A 20,221-nucleotide genomic window follows, 5' to 3' on the forward strand; every position below is an offset into this window, starting at 1 on the left:
GCCATTTTCAGTGTCTCAAGTACAATGAACACATTCTTCAGGGCACACTCCCAGACAACATTTTTGGACAACTCATTAACGTTCTGAGTTTTCCCGTGCAGGCATTTCTTGAGAAGTTTAGGTTTAGTAGGTTGTTGAAAAATTAGTTTCAGAGCCTCAAGAAAAGCTACCGGAGGGTAAATTCTTGTGGATGTAAGGCTCATCAATCATCTCGCTCTTGTTGAAACTGCACCGTGTGTCGGCGTCCTTCGGACATAGGACGCGGTATGGATGTGCCTCTGTGGACGCCATGTGGAAGTACGTGGAGCTCACGGCCTTTCTCATGTCGTCCAAGCTTCCAACATGTCTTCTAATGACCAAGCCATAATAGGTCTGAGGTTTGTCTATCAGAGATCACCTTGCCATCAGAGAGCTTTGTTTGTTTTCTTTTTGCAGCGTTCGCAATCAGGTGTCCGTTCTCATTTGAACTTTGCTAATACATTCCAGCTTAAAAAATTCAGCGAAATTGCCATATGGTTCTGCTGCATGCGCTGCGAGGACGCCTTTGCTATAGCCAACACACCCCCCCCCCCCCTTCCCCTCCCCCGGTCTCCATGCAACCGCTAGCACCTTCATAGTTCCGCTGGCATTTATTTTTTATGTCCCGCACAAAAAGAGGTGCCTTTCGACGCGCACATGGAGCAATATTACTTTTAGGTTACTTTTGGAAAAACAAATTTGGCACTTAGGGGGTTAAATGAATCTCATGCGGCGGATCCTCGGGGCGCACGAGGAAGTGACATTAAAAGTTACCCAACACCTTCACCAGGTATGTCGTAGATGGAAAAGGGTCCATGAGCATCAACTGCAACTAAAGCTTTAATCGGCGAACTTGTGCCAGAAACAAAATACAAATTATAGTAAAAACTGCGGCAGCGAAAGTCGCCACGTCGGCGTGGCAGCTGGCTGCGGCCAGACTGCGAGGGAAAGTGCGCGCCGTCGTCGGGAGAAAGTGGAAGAGTCTGCAAAGCCGCGCTCGCCTTTCCGTCTATCGGTCTCTCGAATATTCGACCCAAAATGTACGGGAGTGAGCCAGGGCGAGACTGACTAGGCAGGGTCAGTTTGGATTCCCGATCTTGCACAGTTCGTTGTCGGACTGGGTACACTATAGGGGAAAATACAGGAGAATATAGGGAAAAATACAGGAGAATACGGGCATTTAGAATAAGAGTAAAATTGCGCTCGCAGAATCACATGCACACACATGCACGTAAAGTTAATCTTGAAGGTCAGTGGTCTTCGACGTATTTCTGGAGCCCTTTAAAGACAACACCGTAATACTGTCATTCTTGTATGGGCTCACGACTTTTGCCACAGTAAATGGTAGTAGGACGTGGAGACACCGCAGGAGACGCTGGGCTCCCTACCCAAAAACCCAATATAACGTTTCGCTATTTGCACTATGGGAGAATAAATCTAACTGGAAATGTTATTTCAAGCCTGAAATTCAGTTTGTAAATCGAAAATCGAGATCGAATCAAATAAGATTTTTTTTTTTTTTCATAATCCAGGTAGCGAAAATTTTTGGTTTAGGGGTAGAGGGTGGCCGTAGTCTCCTATATACTGACAAATCCTGACAGATTGCCATGCGAAGCGGCTGCCGAATCGGAAAAGGTGGAACGGCAGACAACGGATGAGAGGAGAGCAGCGTGACTGGCGCTCCGCTGCGGCGAGACGCCGAAACACACTTCTCCCGAGCAAACAAGTGTGTTTTGGGTCCTCGCCGCTGCAAAAGCTTTGCGCTGACGTCCAGGTTCCCCGAGAAATGGATCCTTGATACTCTGTGCTGCCAGACACTCGCGCTCCATATCTGCGACCGGGCACTCTATGGCTCCGTCATCGAACTGTCAGGCTTTGTGAGTAGGAGGCTATGGCTGGGCCGCCACCGTGGGCTGGGCACACAACGAGCGGCCGAGCGATGCCGAGACTGGACACGCGTGGTGGGGCACGCGTGGAGCTAGAATCTGAGCAGTGCGTGAGGAATATGCCCTACAGCGTCGACCGAGCCAACGATGAGCGGGGAGCAGCGTGTGCCCGCAGCCCTCACCACAGGAACAGTGAAACGTTCAGTACCTTCTAATTGATCGTGTGATTTATCGGGAAACTACGGACCGATCGGGCGGTGAATGTTTCAGCGACCCACAGAGTCTAGCTGATGAAGCATTTTTTATGTGTTCTCGTTGAGTTTAATACCTTATCCATATGCATAACAACTTTTGAATATCTTTTTTAATTCGCTAGCATGAGAACGCTCGTTTTCACAAAAACACGCCGGTGTCAGTCCGTGCGTTCGGTTGTCAGCGCCATACATGAAGTAGCGGGGAGAGGGGTGATGAGGAGGTATCGTGTTTACAGATTCAATGTATCACCACGGCGGCGGGACAGAGAGAGAGGCTGACGCGAGTTAACGTCAGCACTTCGGACCGATACGAGCGTCGCACAGTTGGCGCCGACACAGTAACGAGCAGGCACCGCGCCCCTTGGGAATGCGGCCCAGCTCGTTTGCCACTCCGGTGATGGATGCGGTTCTTTCCATGAGTGATAAAGGAGGTGAAAACAGTTTGAATGCGGGTCATAAGTGGTTTAAGAGGGGTCATAAACCAATGAAAATGAGTAATAAATGACAGGAAAGTGATGATAAACAAATGGCAAAGGGTCCTAAACGAATGGAAAAAGGTAAAATGGGGTGAGAAAGGACCAATGCTAAGGCATTTCCATCGGTCGTCGAAAAAAAAAAAGTATTTGCATATATTGCAGTTTGCACTATCAGCCCGGAGAGAAATGAAATTGTAGCTGCTGGTGCAAGTTTGTTTAAGTTCAGCCTATGGTACAAGGTTTCTAGCTACCCGAGGTAGATCATCTGGTAAATGCGTAGCTAATTCTTATCATCTAGATATGACTTACTCTTTTGATGTGTGTATGAAAGTACTTGGCGTAGTCATAGTTTTTTCTAGTTCTTTTGTTGAGTATTTTATGTCATTTTTGGTAAATAGATAATTTGTGAGCTTTCATAGGATGTGTCCTCCTTTAGCCGCCTTGTCAGCTTGTTCATTTCCGCTAACACCACTCTGACACGAAATTCGTTGTAAAATTATTTGATGGCCCTGGTTTTCCATATGCCTCTTGTACCTTTAACTCAATATCATTATAGCTACAAGGTTTTCCAAACATCATTAGGATTTCAGGACCGCGATGGAATCACGTCCAGGGGTCACGATTTTATTCTTCTGAGGATCTAGCATATTCCTGGTACTACACCTATACAACAAAACTACATCAGCTCATATGTTTGCGGTATTTAACCTCACGTTTGACGCTAAAATTATTGCCACGCATACTTTGGTCGAGATGACAATCCAAATTAGTCCAGAGGCCGCGCCACATTCCGCCCATTCGTGGAGGATTTGAACCTTGCGCCGTTGCGGTGCTGTCCGCCTTCCGTTGGCATCACAAGAGCCAAGTTCTCCCTAGAGCCGTCTCGAACAGGAAAGCCTCGGATGATCGATGTCTTCCGGGACGCCGTTGGCGATGCACTGGGAGGAGGGGGGGGGGGGGGGGAAGGTTGGAGGGCCAGGCTGCGGCAAGAACAGAACAAAACGGGAAGCTAAAAATCGATACTTCCAAGGGTACAGCTGCCAGAGTCGTCCTTCCGCCGAACATAAAGCACAGTAGACCATCCTGAACCCAGCTGTACTAATTTGTCGCCGCTCTGGGGGGGAGGTAAATTACATTTAAACGACGTATTTCAAAAGATAAGCATGTTTTTTTGTCAATACTAAAGTCACACTGCAGAGCTTTCGTTTTAAATTTTGCTTTTATTTAACGGTTCGTGCACACGTAATAACGATGAGCGGGGGTTTGTCTTTAAAAAGAGCGCATCTACATTCATTGAACGCTCAAAGGTGTACTAAAGAGTTTTTTAACAATATGCTTATAATATAATATTGATCGGCGTCCTGAAATAAGTTTAAAAAAAATTATTGTTGACGCGCATGTGGTAATCTGATATTGAAACCATGCTCTAGGAGGGACTTTTTACTGCAGGATAAGCGAAAAAGGTGGTGACGAGGAATGAATAAAGGGTCGTCAACACTACCACGCGTGAGCCCACCACGTCCATTGTACCGGGTGTCGCAAATAGCGGCCAGGCTCTTTAAATCGGCAACAAAAATTGATTTCCAAATCTATTGCGCTACGATTTTGTGCAGCGTTGCCCACAGGGGTGCATTTTTTTCTATAAAATTTGCAAAGATTCAATTTACCTGTGGAAAAAGTAGAAACTAAAAAGGCTTAACTTCTATGAAAACGCAGCGAAGCCCCCGGTTTTCAAACCACGTGGCGCCCTATTGTTTTAAAACTGGTGGCTTTGCTGCGTTTTCATAGGAGTTAAGCATTCTCTTTTTTTTTTTTACTTTTTCCTCAGGTAAGTTCGATCTTTGCAAATTCTATAGAAAAAATGCACCACCTGTGGGCAACGTTTTGCGGTCGATATAAAGAGCCTGGCAGCTATTTGAGACAGCGGGTATTTTACTTTTTTTCTGGAGGGTTTTTGGTAGCCTCCGCTCGTTTCCTAACACTCAGCGCCCCTATTTAGGAAACACCCCTGTCGCCTTAAGATACGGCTTTTGGGTACGTCCACAGAAACGGCACTTTGTACACGTTTCAAAGTGGCCGAGCAAGGCTGAAAGACATCACTTCCATCCCCCGAAAAGAGCGTCCGCGCGACACGAATATGCCAAGCTAGAGCCACTAAACTGACTTGGGCGCCAGAGTAACGGCACCCCAAACCACTATATTTGGATTGTATCTTATTGCTAATTGCGACCTCTTTGTAACCAGGGCCGTTCGCCGGAAGTTCCGGTGAGGGCCTGCCAAAACCTAGCTCGGCTGGGCCCGTCAAGTTCACAGCAAGACTAGCGGCGTTTAGACATTGTTTCGATGCCTAAACTCATGATAGCCAGTTATTTGAAGTTCTATGTGAAATCACAGTAAATGGTGTTCTGTACTCCAGAATGTTAGAAGAGTCTGCGAGAGAGTTAAAGGGTATCACTTGAGCTTCCTTGCAGCGTATCTCGTGTTAAGGAAGTCGCATTTTCAAATTTACTAATCGCGAATTGCACCCACTCTTCACAATAAACCAAAATGTGCATTGTGAAGAGCCTACAGAACAACCGGGGAAGACAGTGCCAACGCTCCACGTGTAGCTTATTCAGTGGCTTCGGGACACCCCTTGTTGGTGTGAGCAGCCTCAATGTGGTATTTTGCGAATACGTTTGATCCATACCAAAACACCCTAAGCTTAGGCCTCTCCCAAAAGGTGCTGCGCTCCCCCCGGCACCAATAGGTATGTTGGGGACTGTCTCTAAGAAACGGCTGGAGAAAACGAAAGATGGGGCCTTGGAGCAGTGTTGTCGACGTTACCGGGAAAAAAAGCAACGAAATACGTTACTCGTTTCTTGCAAATAAAGGCAACGCGTCAGCGTTCTATGTCACTTCAAAATAAACGGAACGCGTTACCGTTCTCGTTACCAATAAAAAGTAACACACGTTACTTTGGCTTTACTTTTCTAATTATGAATTAATAGGTTTTACTGTCTGACGCTAGAGGTATGTATATGTGAAATATTTCAAAAAAGAGTATGTCCATGAAAAAAACTGAACCTGTTTACTTTATTTCTTTTTACGGTTTCACTTGAATTCTCACAAGGAGAAACGCAAAGAAAAACGGAAAAAAATTTCAAACATTAGCATAGCTTGGCGCCTGAAACAGAAATCAAATTTAAGTGTAATTTTTTTAAGTCTTGAAAAGGGAAAGTAAGGACTAACGTAACTCCGTTACCCGTTACTCAAAATAAGTAGCGTAAGTATGTCACCCGTTCTGTTTTGAAATACTAACTAGTATGTTAAACGTTACAGAAAATATTAACGCGTAACCGGTGGCGCCATTACTTGTAACGCGTTAGCACCAACACTGCATGCAGGCTTCGAGGCGACTAAGGAAACGCAGGCTAGCGGTCGAGGGAAGGCAAGAAACAAGGCTAGCATTCTGGGGCATTCCGTGTGTTCAAATGTTTTAAAGGAAATATCAAAATTACAATTTATTTGCGTTTTATATGGTACCCATGCAGTTACAGACCTCGAGAACATTGCGATATTTTGTCAATAAAAGCAGAAATTTAATATTTTGTCAGTGGGGCCTACAGGCTTCAATGCAAAGACACTGTAGTGCCGTTGAATAAAACCTCCAAGTGTCCAACAGTGCAATCACTGCTTATTGATATTTTATCACTATCATATGAACTCTACCCGGGAGACATTGCGATAAAAAGCAGTGCGCAGGCGAGCTGGTGGATGTTGATTATGATGTAGAATACCTGAGTCTGTAGTAAAAGAGGGGAACTTGGACTTTCTTTGATGCTTTCTTTTTCATCTGTCAATTTTCTTCCACCAAGTTCCCCTCTTTTACCAAAGTCAAGGGTATTCTACATCATGATCGACATTGCGATGTTTGTTTTTGTCCAGTTGTTGTTGGACATCCGCTAGACGTTGATGTCCAAGAACGTTGGGGATAACTGTGGTACCCTCTCTCTCCCTCGCTCCCTCAGTGTCATATGGTAGATGCTGTGGGAGCAGAGGAGCGTACAGGCTGTCCTCGTGATTCTTTCACGCGGACTTTCTGCATTTTTGCACAAGGTACAACTATTTTGATGGGAAGCCCTCTAAGCTTGAATGGCGCTGTCTGCTGTCGGGCTTTCAGCGCTGACGAGAACTTTCACAACGCTCCAATGCTTTCTTCATTCACGATGTTCGGACTGCGTGTTGCTAAGTCAATAGTACCTTTTGAGCATATTCTTTACTGAAGCACGGCATTTGCGGTAACAATTTCGACATAGCAAAAACGAGAAACGTTTACCTAGCAACAAATTGAACAAAGTAAGAGACAGATAAGTGTTCATTCAATTGGCTGCGGTACAATGTAATTTATGTCAAAATATCCAGATGAGGTGGAACGGTGGTGTTATACAATGACTGGACTCGAGAAAGTGGTGAAGTGTTATGGGGCGAGGGAACATAAAAACTAGCAAAATGTCTGGTTACACGTAAAGGAACATAAAAATATACTTTCCCAAGAAGCTCTCCAGAATCAACTGCCCCATTTATAAGCTCATGCCTATAAATGGGCCAGTTCATTGGTAAATGGGGCACATAGACACGAACAGTTCTTCTGGTAGACAAGGGTGGAACTGAAAACATGTTTAGTGCATATTCTTAGTTATAATAAAAGCGGACCTCAGAGAGTCTATCATAAACAAATGGAATAACCTTTTTCTGATCATTTTCAATGCTCATAGCGTGTTTTAGATATCGAATTCCATGTGACAAACTCAAATTCAAGTGTGACGCTAATATTGACGCTAATATTGATAATCTGTAAAATTTATATGCCACCAAAAGGCGTCCCATTTACAAGTAGTTAAAACATGTAAAAAAATAAAAATATGCGGGATTGGACAAGTTTTTTCTTTTTGTGGTTGATATTGCTGTTGATATTCATATTGCTGTTGATAAATATTTTTTGCAAACAACAATATCTCATATTTGAGATCATGGATTTTCTTATTTTGCTTAACGGTTAATTGAACTACAATAAAATATTTACTAGGATGTGAGCCCTCTGAGATATGCGAAAGTACGGAGGGTGTATTTTTTTCTACTAATGTCGCAGTAGCTTAATAAACATTTCATTTTTTTGCGCATCTGGTTTATGAACATTTTATAGTACTAAGGGCATCGAATGGGGCGGGTTGTAGTAAATAGACATATAGTAAATAGACATACATGATTGTCACCCGGTTTCCTCATTTAGATAGAGCTTAGATCATCTGTAAAACAAGGAAAAACTGTTTTGAAGCTTTGTTGCGCCACCATGTGAGAGGCCAAAAACTGCTAATTTCTAATGTTCAAGAAATACTCGAGGGGGGCGCTGAGGCACCTATCATCATAATTATTCTCTACCAATGGTTGTTATAGTTTATTTCCACTACTGGAAATTAAATCCGTTGTTGTTGATGCCGCGGTTGTAGTTGTAATAGGCCGTAAAGTGTCCGTCGTCGATATTGCTAACTGCTTGAAAACGGTCGCCCGCCGCTCTCGGAATTCGATGGGTCCGCTGCATGTGAAGCGGTACGTTACCACAGAGCTACGCTACAGATTTACTATCCTCTTTATCTACGGTATTTACGAAAAAAGCATGTGTGTGTGAGTCTCGTGTAGTACTCGCCAAATGGTCAGAGTTGCTCTGACATCGCGATAGATACATCTTCGTCATTCTCAATTAATTCCAACTTTAATCGGAGTTAAATGTTAAAACTAAAAGGGCTTTGGCTGGGTGGCGCAAGCCGCCACCCAATTCGAGGGGTTCAGCCGTATCCATTTATCCATCCAATATAGAAAAAGGGCCTGCGCATTACGTCATCGTTAGTGGATCCCTCAGTCGCCCCAGTGCGTCGCGAAGCGGAAGACGCGTGCCTTGTCGTCGCCACGTGCTAGCGTCGCGCTTGCTGTGAGACGCTGAACGACTCACTGGAGGCTCTTACTTTCCTCCTTGAGCTCGCTCTTAGCTTTTTGTTTGAGTCGGGCCAGAAGGTGTACATATAGATTTCCTTCTGTGCATTCAATGTGTGTGTGTTTGTGTCATGTGTCAGAACGTCCATGCCTCATAGCCATCGACACTCTCCCCTTCTTTTGCAGCGAAGCTGTATATGACTCGTTGGTCGGTTGTTTTCGTGTCCGTCGACAGAACGGCAGTCGACAGAATAGTTGACAAAAAACCATCGCTCGCCTCATCATTTATCACGCGGTTTTGACACTTGTTTCAACAAAAAAATTTAAAAAAAAAACAAGTGTAAAAACCACATTATAGATAATAAGGCGCGCAAATGCGAGGAAGGTAGCGCTCCCCGCATGCGTTTCTCGGTGAAGATTACGGTTGTATGGGCTGCCGCGACAACGGCAGAGTGCGAAGTAGGGAGTAACGTCACCAGCCTCGCTAACAATGGGTAGCACGTAGTGTTCCCCGCATTCGCTTCTCGGTAGAGATTGCGGTTGCATAAGCTGCCGCGGCAACGGCCGCGTACGAAGTCTTTCATATATAAAAAAAAGTTTTGGCACTGTGCCTTTACTTTTCTTTCGTCAATCATTTACTATATACCCTTTGCTGATTAAAAACTTGGACTGCCGCTTGCGTCCCAAGCGACTTCCGGTCGCGCCGTCTTTGCAAGTCTGTTGGGCTTGCTTATGTCAAGAGAGCTAGAAAGCATAAAAGCTACACAAATAAAAAAGTTGGAGATTTAACGAGAGCCTTCGGCTATACAATATTACATCTTGGAGACGGCAAGTTGGTTTACAAGAATACTCGAAACATTTGAACAGATCTCGCACTTCGTTCTTTTGGCGCTCACCTGGAGAATTGGTGCTTAAACGTTTCATCTACGTTTCAAGCACCGGTGCTAAGGTGGCCTTTGTTTATTGCTTTTATAAACCGGAAGTTCTCTGGGACATCAATGACTGGAGCCCCACCTGGTGGCGTTTGCCAAAAAAAGGGTATATAGTACAGTGGGCAATCGTTGCAGGTGATACCACAGCTTGGCTGTCCAATCACCTTCACAGCCTGAATTGGAGCCCCAACTTTTCTCTCTATTTTCTTTTTGTTTTGGCAAGACAAATGTATCTTAATACTACTACAAGCGGAAAAATTGAATACGTGTTTAAGTTACGTGTCATCAATTTCTGCTCTAAATTCAGCGGGAAAGGCGGGGACGGACGGACGGACACAATTGTGCGATTGCGAGATTTCGTGCAAAAGCATCAACCTTCTTTGACAATGAGCAGATGGCGGAAACGGCGTGAACGAGCAGATAGCTCGAGGGGCATTCGGGGGTCTTATCGCCTCTTTGGCTTCAATCCTTTGGAGTAGCACTTTAACTCAAATTTGACTAACCAACAACTCAGCCAATTCGTCGATTGTGCTTTCCCTGTTTAGGTTAAATATGGTGGGCAAGAAATGGAAATGTGGAGATCGCTTGCTTGTCCCAGTGACCGAAAGCGGTCCCACGCTTTATGCCTCATATGTCACTATTACCATGGTACCACCCATAAGTTAGCGGCAGCACCGTAAGGGCAACGACCAGGTAATTCTTTAGAAATTCGGTTATAAATAAAAATAAAGCAGGCAAGAACATAAAAAAACCATAACGAGTTGAGCTAGTTGGTACATGTCAATACAGGTAGGTCAGCTTAACTTCCCTGTAATTAAACAGTCCATAATCAGAGGTCTGCATTCGTTCCCTCTTTTTGTGTATGTCCAATGTTCAAGCTGGCCTCCCTGTCATGTCGTGTTCTCATTTACGGCTGAACAAAACCTTTACAGAGTGGGACAGAATTCTCAATCTGCTTATGTTCATTAGCATTTTCTTCAATGCTATCCTGAAATGCAAGGTGGCGCTGCTTCCAGCCTTACCGATTATGTTGCACTATATGGGCAACTCAACAGCCTTCCTGCCGTTATGTTCCTCTCCAAGAAATTATTCAAAGATAATTAGCCCAGTAACGTCTACAGTGAAGGTAAAACCACGTGTCCATGAGACTATCACAGCGAAAAGCTTCGTTTGCACGAAAATTGCGCATACAGGATACATTCCAAAGCCGCACACTACTAAACTTTTACCCTTTTCAGGGTGTAGAAACGCAGTTTCGAGACTAATACCGCCGTCAGACGGGCATTTTAAAGGCCGTTAAAACAAGCTCCTTTATAAAATCGTCGAATCAGCGCACGCCGTAGGGCACGTGCACACTCAGCATCGCGTGCTGACCGACTGGCTTATTTTATAACGGAGTTTAGTGAAAAGAACCTTTAAAATGCTGTCTGATAGGGGTATTAGACGATTGACAACATCCTTAACGCACCCTTATTTGATATAGTACACACTTATCACTCGTAATATAGTTGCACTGAGCGTCTTTCATTTTTCGAAGGCTGTATTTTCACGTACAATACCAACTAGCCCAACAATCAGCACTTGTAAAAAGGGTGTGGAAAGGGTTCTATGGTCAAGTGAGGCAACTTTTTTTTTGTTTTAGCTACAATCTAGAAAACGTATTGCTTATGGAAAGGTTTTCTTACTAAGATTTGCATTCTTTGAACGTAGATATATTATGCATTACACACATATTGACGAGGACAAAGCTACATACGTGCAACCTTCGTAATTCTGGTAGAGGTGGTCAGCTGATAATGAGTATTTTTGAATTGTCGAATACATAAGGCGTTGGGGCAGTCATCAGGCTCGAGATCTTCTTTTATGCGGGATTTATTACGTTTTGCTTTTTCTGTGAATGTAACAGCTGCATATGGTGCTTGATTCTTGTAAACTTGCTGCTCCTAAAAAGACATTTCTCAGGTGACGCTAAGCTCCTTTGGATCCTATTTTTATATTGTTCGCCAGCATCCTAAGGCTATTTCGTAACATCCTGAGGGAGCTAGCCCTAGAGCGCTCAAGCCCATGCCTTTGTCGGCCCTCGGGGTTGTACTGCGTTCTTAACCTGCCACCTACTATACTAGTTTCGTGAAAAGTGCTCAACGGAAAGGGTTCAAATATATCACAGTTTAGACAAAGAAAACTATAATCAATTGCAACTACACAATCAATGGTGTTCCTATCGAAAACAAACAATATATGTACGTGGGCGTTTTTATTTTCGATACTATTTCTTGGCAGGATCATATTGACTATGTTGTGGGCAAGGCAAGTATTTCCTTGGGGTTTATTAGACGAAAGCTGTTTTTATCACCTTCTGAAACTCATCTGCTAGCTTTTAAATCTTTTGTCAGGTCGCAACTGGAGTACGCTAGCATCATACGGGCTCCTCATCAGGAGTATTTTAAATCTAAATTAGAGAGAATTCAAAACAACGAATCGCGCTTTATTTTTCATGACTATTCACCTTACACGAGCGTTTCGGCACTGAAACAAAGAGCACATTTACCTCTATTAGAAACCAGGCGTAGGGTCTCCCGTCTCCCGTTCCTTCACGGTATGTGTTATGTATTACTATGTTTTTCTCAAAGAACGTTCATTACTTCCAGCCCATCACATTTTTAAAAGACGTCATTATGCTCACAAACTTCGCTCACCTCTTCGTAGTACTAACCAATTTTTATACTCCCCGTTACAGCTTGCCCGTTCAGAATGAAACTTTTTACCTCAGTTTCCCCGCTAAATTTAGCGGTAAACTTTCCACGCCAAATTTAGCCGAAAATGTTTCCCGCTAGATTTAGCGGAGAAACTGAGTTGCTGTTCAGGTCACGTGACGTAAACTTCCCTGAAAAATTACTGAGAAAATTTCCCTGCCAAATTTATGGCTAGGAACCCGTGAATTTTTCGTGTGCGGCAACAGAAATGACGTCACGGCTTTCTTGACGTCAAGTGACGTCACAAATTTGTGTCACGTGACGTAGATTTTCAAGCTAAATCTAGCGGAAAAGCTGCATTCGCGTTGATGTCACGTGACGTAGCATGACGTAATGAAGTCGTGACATCACATGACGTCACGAAGCCGTGGCGTCATTCCTGTTGCCGCAAACGAAAAATCCACAAGACCTTAGCCATAAACAGCTTCGCTGTAATATAATGTAAATATGACTTCTATCAACATGTTCAACGTTCCTTCAGATGCGGCCGCCTTGTTTCCAAATAATTTCGGTACAACATATTACCGAAACCAAATCAAAGGCGACCAGGAGCTACTGGTGCAGCATTAACTGGATCCAGGTTGAAAAGTGGCGCGAACGGCGCGAGTTCTTGGTCGTCTGCTTTGTGCGTCGTCAATACTGAGCTATTTTGTGATACATGCTGAAAGATTCCAGCTGAACTCATGAAGACATACAAAAAGAGAGAGAAAAAAGTGGGGAAACACACTGCAGGAATGGCAACCATTTATTAAAGATCTGCTTCCACACCCATTAGTTTCATATCTCGAAACTAATGGGTGTGGAAGAAGAAGAGGTTTACCTTCAGTAAATGGTGTCTGGTCCAGCAGTTCCGAATATTTTTCAATAGAAGAGGCTGTCACTTTAGCGAATCCAAAAGCTTACGCTGGCGGGGCGGAGCGGCCGCGTGGACATATCGGAGTGCCTGATTTCAGTTTCTTTTTCAATCTGAATGCCCTAGATTTCAGTTACTTTTTTTTTTTACTTTATTAAAACAAAATAACCATTCAAAACGCAAAAAAAAAACGGTTTTATTTGTGCATATATTCTTAAAAGTTGGTTGTTTTAGTGCGTGAAACCTGAATTGGAAAGATTCCAACATATGTGGCCGCCTTCGAAATGGAGATATGCATGGAGATACGTGTTCGCGAGGAGGCGAAACTTGACGACAGCGAAATACGACGAAACAAGAAACTCTCAAAAGCTAAACATGAAAGTCCAAAGAATATAAACATGGACAAGTTTTGAGACAAAAGGAAAGAGCAAAGGGGAACTTCACCTTGTAGGTACAGTTCCAAGGCCAGTGGTGTAAGACCAGTGGTGACAGGGGGGGGGGGGGGGGGCAACCAATCTAGGATATACCCGAACATTTCAGGCATTCATTGCAAAATATTTGGAGCAAGGTGACAACAATCCCCTTCCGGATTTCCTGAGCCTAACCCCATCACTGAAGCAAGAAAAGCCTCGCAACGTAATCGCAGACCTCCTTCCTGGCTCCCACACTTTTGGAGCGATGGGCAGTGCTCTCCCTGGTGGATTTGGTCTGATTTGGGAGGGAGGGGATGTGGGGCCCAAGCTCTAAGTTTTTTCCGCATGAAATCGATCCAGAGCCCCCAAGGGCCACACAAATGCCACCCGTAATGCCACACACGTAACCAGACACAACGCTTCCCCGGGCTTTCCCTCTCGCCCTTTCGCTCTAGCCACTAACACCTCGCTCTCTCCAGGAGATGTTCATTGATTTTAGCCAAGTAACCATGTACTGTGCCTCTCTGAGCTCCTAAATAAAAGTTATAAGGGTTAACCCTCAGCCCTTCCTACACTCTGCATGCCTCACACCCAGTCAACCCCAATCACCGGCCGCTTCAAGCTGTCCGAGGAAACAGAAGTTCACACGGATGCCAGCAATGCTTGGCGCGGTTCTTCTCCAAAAGCCAAAGGGAACCGAACGAGTGATCGCTTATAGCCGCACGCTGTCGAATGCGGAGCGAAATAACTCGACGGCTGAGAAGGAATGTCTAGCCGTTATCTAGGCGATAACGAAATTCCGACCCTGCTCTTACGGGAACCGTTTTGGGTGGTCACAGACCACTGCTCACTGTGTTGGCTCGCCAACATTAAAGACCCATCAGGACGCCTTGCTCGATGGAGCCTACAGCAACAAGAGCTGGATGTGACCGTTGTTTAAAAGTCAGGCAGCAGGAAAAGCGAAGCCGAGTGTCTATCCAGAGCCCCCGTCGAGTCAGCTCTCAACGGCATCGACGAGGACTACGACGAGGTCTTCCTAGGAGCTGTTAACATCAATGACACGGCAAAACTCCAGCAAAGTATATTTTTTTGCGCACCCTGATTTAGAACTTGCAAGCCCAAGGAAGTGCCGTTCCCAGTATCTTCTCAATACATTTCAGCCTTCGGCGTTGGACTGAATATCCTCCACAAAAGGAACATCGGGGACAGAGACTCGTCGTGGCTTCTGGTGATCCCTTCCGGTCTTCAAGAGATCTTCCAAGACTGCCATGACGACCCGGCGTCCGGACACCTCAGTTACAGTAAGACTCTGGCCCGCATTCGCGAGAAGTATTGCTGACTTTAGCTTCCGAAGACAGTTCGCCAGTACACAGTATAGTCACAGATGTCCAAACGCCGCAAGAAACCTCCAACAAAGCCTTGAGGACTTCTGAAACCGATTGCGCCGCGTACTGCTCCGTTTCAGTAGGTTGGAATCGATCTACTAGAACCTGTCCCAGCGTCGGCTTCGTGGATTTTTTTTAAATAATTGTAACACAGATTATCTAAACCGTGCACAGAGACAAGGGCCCTTCCCTTTGTTACTGCTGCAGAGGTCGACAAGTGTTCCGTAAAATCCATCGTTTTCTGGCGCAGCTTCCCGATCGTCTTCATAACTGACGGAGGGTCAGCGTTCATGGCCCAACTGATTCAGGAGATTCTTCGGCTAAGCCACACTAGCGATCCTCGAAGTACTGCGTACTATCCGCTGACCAACTTAGTTTTAATGAACAAAGTCACCAAGACAAAAAAAAAATACGACAATAGCAGTATTTTTTGATGTTACAAACGCCTGCGAAAGAATTAATTCAGCCGTTATTCTTCAAAATATGCCGGCCATCGGAGTCACGGGAAACGTCCAGGCGTTTCAACAAACCATCCTTCCTAACCGAACCGTCCAAGTTCGACTCGGTGCGTCCCTTTGCACTTCTCGCAAATGTGCTCAAGGTTTGCTACAAGTATGGTTCCTCGAGCGCGTCTCCGACTGGCGTGTTTAGCGTCCTTTACCGCCCATACATCAAAAGTGGTTCCGAAGTGTCGACAAATGACGTCACAGAAGACGGAGTGTCATGCTGCAGCCTGTCGCGATCCTAGAGGTTGGTCGCAGAAGTGCTGGCGAAAAGCACGAGCGAACGCGAGTGTCTCCGTCGTCACGGCGTCCCAGGCGTCCCAACTTCCTGCTGCCGCAGCTTCCGTGGACTGTCGAAGTGAAGAGCGACCTGCAGCAGAACAGGCGACTGCCACACCCACCACAGCTGCTGGGACACCGCCAGGGTCGTGACCGGCGACAGCATGACACTTCTATGACTTCATCAGGCGGAAATCGAGGGACCAATTTTTTGGACCCGTTAAACACACCAGTCGGAGACGCGTTCCAGGCACCGTACTAGAAGGAAGCGTTTCCTCGCCAATCCTATGCGGTGCGCAAGTTCGTCTGCTTCTTTTGCAGGGATTCTTGTCACGTCAGAACGCCGAGCCCTTACTGGCTCTGATCGAAGGATAGTGGGTAGACCTCACAGCATGCTGCCTTGAGGTCTACCTCCATTCCTAAATCAGAGCCAATCAGAACTCGTCGTTTTGACGTCACCGCTACCCCCTGTGCAAGAAGCAGACAAACTTGTGCTACGCATTCAACATAGTTCTGGCCAGATTACCGACATCTTTCCCCAAGTACGCTCTCCCCATCAATAAATCACGGCATGCAAATGACTTTTGCATCTGAGTTTTAGCACTTGATATTATGGTCTTTGTAACGCCGCCCAAGCAGTCATTTTGGGAGAAAGCAATTATTTACATGACTGTGGTCTACAGTTCACACCAGAAGGAACGTCGTTTCTGCTTTTTCTTTGGAGTGGCCGGAGAAGCACCAACTTTAATCTTACTCTTTGTGACGTCCCCCTGCGCCATGTACGCCAGCAGAAATTCCTGGGAATCACATTGAACTGCCACCTCAACTGGCATGCGCAGGCCACTAATATAATAAAATCAACCCTCACAGCACGTAGAGTGGCGGGATAACCATAGAAAAACTCGCCATTCACGCCTTCATTCAGCCCTCATTGTCAGCCGTATCTTATACCCATTCTCTTTCACTAGTTTATTACCAACTGGCTCTCAGGCACTGGAGCGCACACATCGACAAGGTCTGCGTACTTGCTTAGGGCTACCAATACCAACGAAGAACGAAAATGTGTGTCAAAAAGCCTCGGCTCTGAATTTACCGCTCATGGCTACCAAACACCTCCTTGTTCAACAGATTCGTTTGTCTACCACTTCTGCAGGAAGGAACCTCCTAAAGCGGCTTTGAACAAGGCGACACTCGCGATTATTTTTATCTGTACACAAACTCTTCATTAAGTTGAACACCAGAATTAGTGCATGACCAAGGTGGCTCTCTATCGACTCCTCCCTGAAACGTCTACTGTCCATAGTGTAAGTCCTGCATTCCCGGTGTACAGAAGCTAAAAGCTAGTGAATACATTTCGAGGGCGTACGCCAACCCCGTGGAGTTGTACAGGGACCGGTCATTAAAGCGGTGTGGAAGAAGTAGTAATTCCGCCTTCTATGTACCAAGTTTACGGCTAGAACGGAGCGGTCAACTAGATGAGATGATATCATCAACAACAGCCGAAACAATTCAATTCAAGAAGCCCTTTAGATGTTACGTAAACTAACTCCACGGGCTGTGTTTGTACAAACAGACTCTCGAGCCGCATTTGAACACCTCCAAAAACCTTGACGAATGTCACAAGTAGCCTCGGCAGCTAAATCAGTTACAAAATCGCTTGAAGCAAGCTGTTCCGTAGTTCCCTATCAGAGGATAGCAGCGCATGTAGGATTACATGGAAATAAAAATGCAGACCAACTTGCTTCCAACGCGCACAATCTGTCTGTAAGCACCAACACTATTGACGACCCTAGGAAATATTACAAAATCAAATGACCAGATATGTGCTTTATTCATACCGCACTCTTCTCCTCTCCAACCGTGTCTAACAGGAAATCTTCAACGAGTATCTCTCAAGCTTCTCTTTCACCTACGCACAGGAAGCGCACGTACAAAAAAAACATTACTCCATTGTTGGAAAGAGCGTGATAGAGACACTTGTTACATCTGCCTTCTTACGGAAGGCATTATCCATATTCAAAAAGACTGCAAGAAGTTCCAAAAATAAAGAAAATATCTAGCATCAGGGTTCAAAAGACACCATTTCGTCGATGCAGACATTAAAGAAATTATGTATTCATCTGATAGTTGTGCTCGGAGGAAGATACTTCCGGAGATATTCCTGAACTTCCTCCAAGTTACTGGGCTAAAATGCCAAATTTAACTAGCACAAAAAAAATGCTGAAAGTGACGAACCTAACGAAGTACTTTTGTGATGAATAACTTTAAATGTCCTCAACTTGTTCTTGTTTCTTTACTCTCTATACGCTTTCTATTATTTTCATTTTCTTTTCTCTTCTCTTAGCGAACAATGTCAGCTTATTGGCTAGACAAACCTTTCCCGAATTTCTTGTTCTTTTTAATGAGACAAAATTATATCTTCTTTTTTTCTCTATATATCTATCTTGTCTTTCCAGTTGCGGCAGAACCAAGGGATCCTGAGTTCAATCCCCACCCTTGCACGTCTTGATCTGGATGAGCATCGTACCGGCGTGCGGTCATGCATCACTACCGCGGGATGCACGTTAAAGAATCCAATCTAGCAGTCGTTATGCACAGGCTAAATTTATCATGAAAAGTGAGTAACGATGTCGCTATAGTCTGGCAAACTACACTCCGGCTGTATAAACAACTAACGATTTGCTTGCTGTTTTTTTTTTTTCGTCTTGTCCGGTTTTCTACTTATTCGCGTCTTTCGCGCTAAATGTTTTTGAGATGTCTAACCAACTAGGTCATTAACTTATATTGTCTCAGAGGGGCGGGCGTGGCTTCAAGGCTTGGTTACTGCGCCTGGGGACCGATTTGTTTCCCCTGTACACTGTCACGGTGACAGTGCTCTGCGATAGTAAGCTATCAAGTAATGTCGCGTTGCCGTGTCTGTGTGCTCAAGTACCTATCAAGTTGGCCAAACACGTGCTACCATTCTAGGATGGTGAGACTGTTGGCTTAAATAAAACCCTCCCGAGAAGGCTTTGTCAGCTGCTTGAAAGATTTTACAAAGCTTTTCAGCACGGGTGACGCGGGCCTGACATGAGCACCAACACGCTGAGTCGTGATCGGACAGGCTACCCCTGTAGGACAGCCTCCTCGATGCGTTCCCCTTCATTTGTTTAAACATAATAAACACAACGCTACAACAGGGCTTCATTGAATCTCCATGTTCCCCTTGCTCATCACCAAGTCACACTGACAAAATAAATGGGTTAACATGGTTCTGCGTGGGCTATCGAGAACTTAACAATGTCACCAAAAATCACTATTTCGTTTTCTTTCGAACCGGCGATATCTTGGAGGCATCTGCAGGCTGCGTGGTTTTGTACGCTTGACCTCGATAGTGGATAAATATTTGCAGGTCCCCGTGCATCTGGAGGATCCTGAGAAGACCGCCTTCACCACAGGTGATGGCTCGTATTAATTCCGAGTTATGCCTTTTGAACTCTGCAACGCCCGGTCTACATTTAAGAGGATAATGGAATCTGTTCTGCACGATCTCATACACACAGTTCGGCATGCATATCTTAACGACATTGTGGTCTTTCAGAAGTCGTTTCCTCATCATCTTGGACATCCTCAGGCTAGTGTTCGCACGACTTAAATATGCAAATCTAGAGCTCACACCAAAGAAATGTTGGTTGTGAGATAGTTCTTGGTATGTCGGAGTTAAAAGAATCGAGTCACAGATCCCGTTTGGTGTTCGGGAGGCGGTTGTCCCCCGTCCCCCGAGGCCATGTCAAAGTGAAGGGGGATTTTGGGTAACGTCAGTAGAGTAGTTTCAGTTAAACAATAGTTAATTAACTAAATTGTAAAGAGCGATAAAAGAACGCTTCAACGTGGGAATACTTCGTCGTATTTTTCCTCTCTGCATAAACAGAACACACTGTCTTGCAGCAGCTACTTAGATGGTACCTCAACTATCAGTTTCATGACAATGCGCTAGTGTAATTGTTTGAATCAAAGAGCAGTCTACGTACTGCCGTTTACTGGGTTCCTTCCTGATATAGCAGAAATGTATTAACAATTCTATGCGGGAATACCGAAGTGGACATAATTTAGAACAAGAGTGAGAGATTATTTGGTCCTCAGTCTCAGTGAACTTGTATACCAAGCGACAGATTTATAATCCAAAGAAGCAACCAAAAAATGGCTGGAACGCGCCAAGTCAAAATCTTGGCTTTCCATGATCCCCTTGAAGTACTCTAAAGAAACGCCCGTATGCTTCACGTCTACGCAGTTCCTCTGCCCCCTCTACATCAAAACAGCTTGGTACAAAAAGCGAAATGCATTACCAGCGGCCACTCATTTCAATTACAATGCTAATCAGATGGTCGGCGTGCCCCGATACGCCTGGGTAATCAGGCGCTCCCGTTCCGCCCCGAAGCAACCGCCGAAGCGCCAGCATTTCTCGGGCAAGTCGCCGGACCAGCACGGGGCTTCCGACAGGCGAGCAGAGCAGAGTCAGG

At 45.1% G+C, this 20,221-nt stretch overlaps 1 pseudogene; it reads left to right on the forward strand.

Moving 5' to 3' along the window:
- The first annotated feature begins 342 nt into the window (after positions 1-342).
- LOC120850129 lies at positions 343-12,297 on the forward strand (annotated as a pseudogene).
- The last annotated feature ends 7,924 nt before the right edge of the window (positions 12,298-20,221 follow it).

This window comes from Ixodes scapularis, unplaced genomic scaffold, assembly GCF_016920785.2.
Source record: "Ixodes scapularis isolate PalLabHiFi unplaced genomic scaffold, ASM1692078v2 PGA_scaffold3__209_contigs__length_174095766, whole genome shotgun sequence".
NCBI classification, from domain to species: domain Eukaryota; kingdom Metazoa; phylum Arthropoda; class Arachnida; order Ixodida; family Ixodidae; genus Ixodes; species Ixodes scapularis.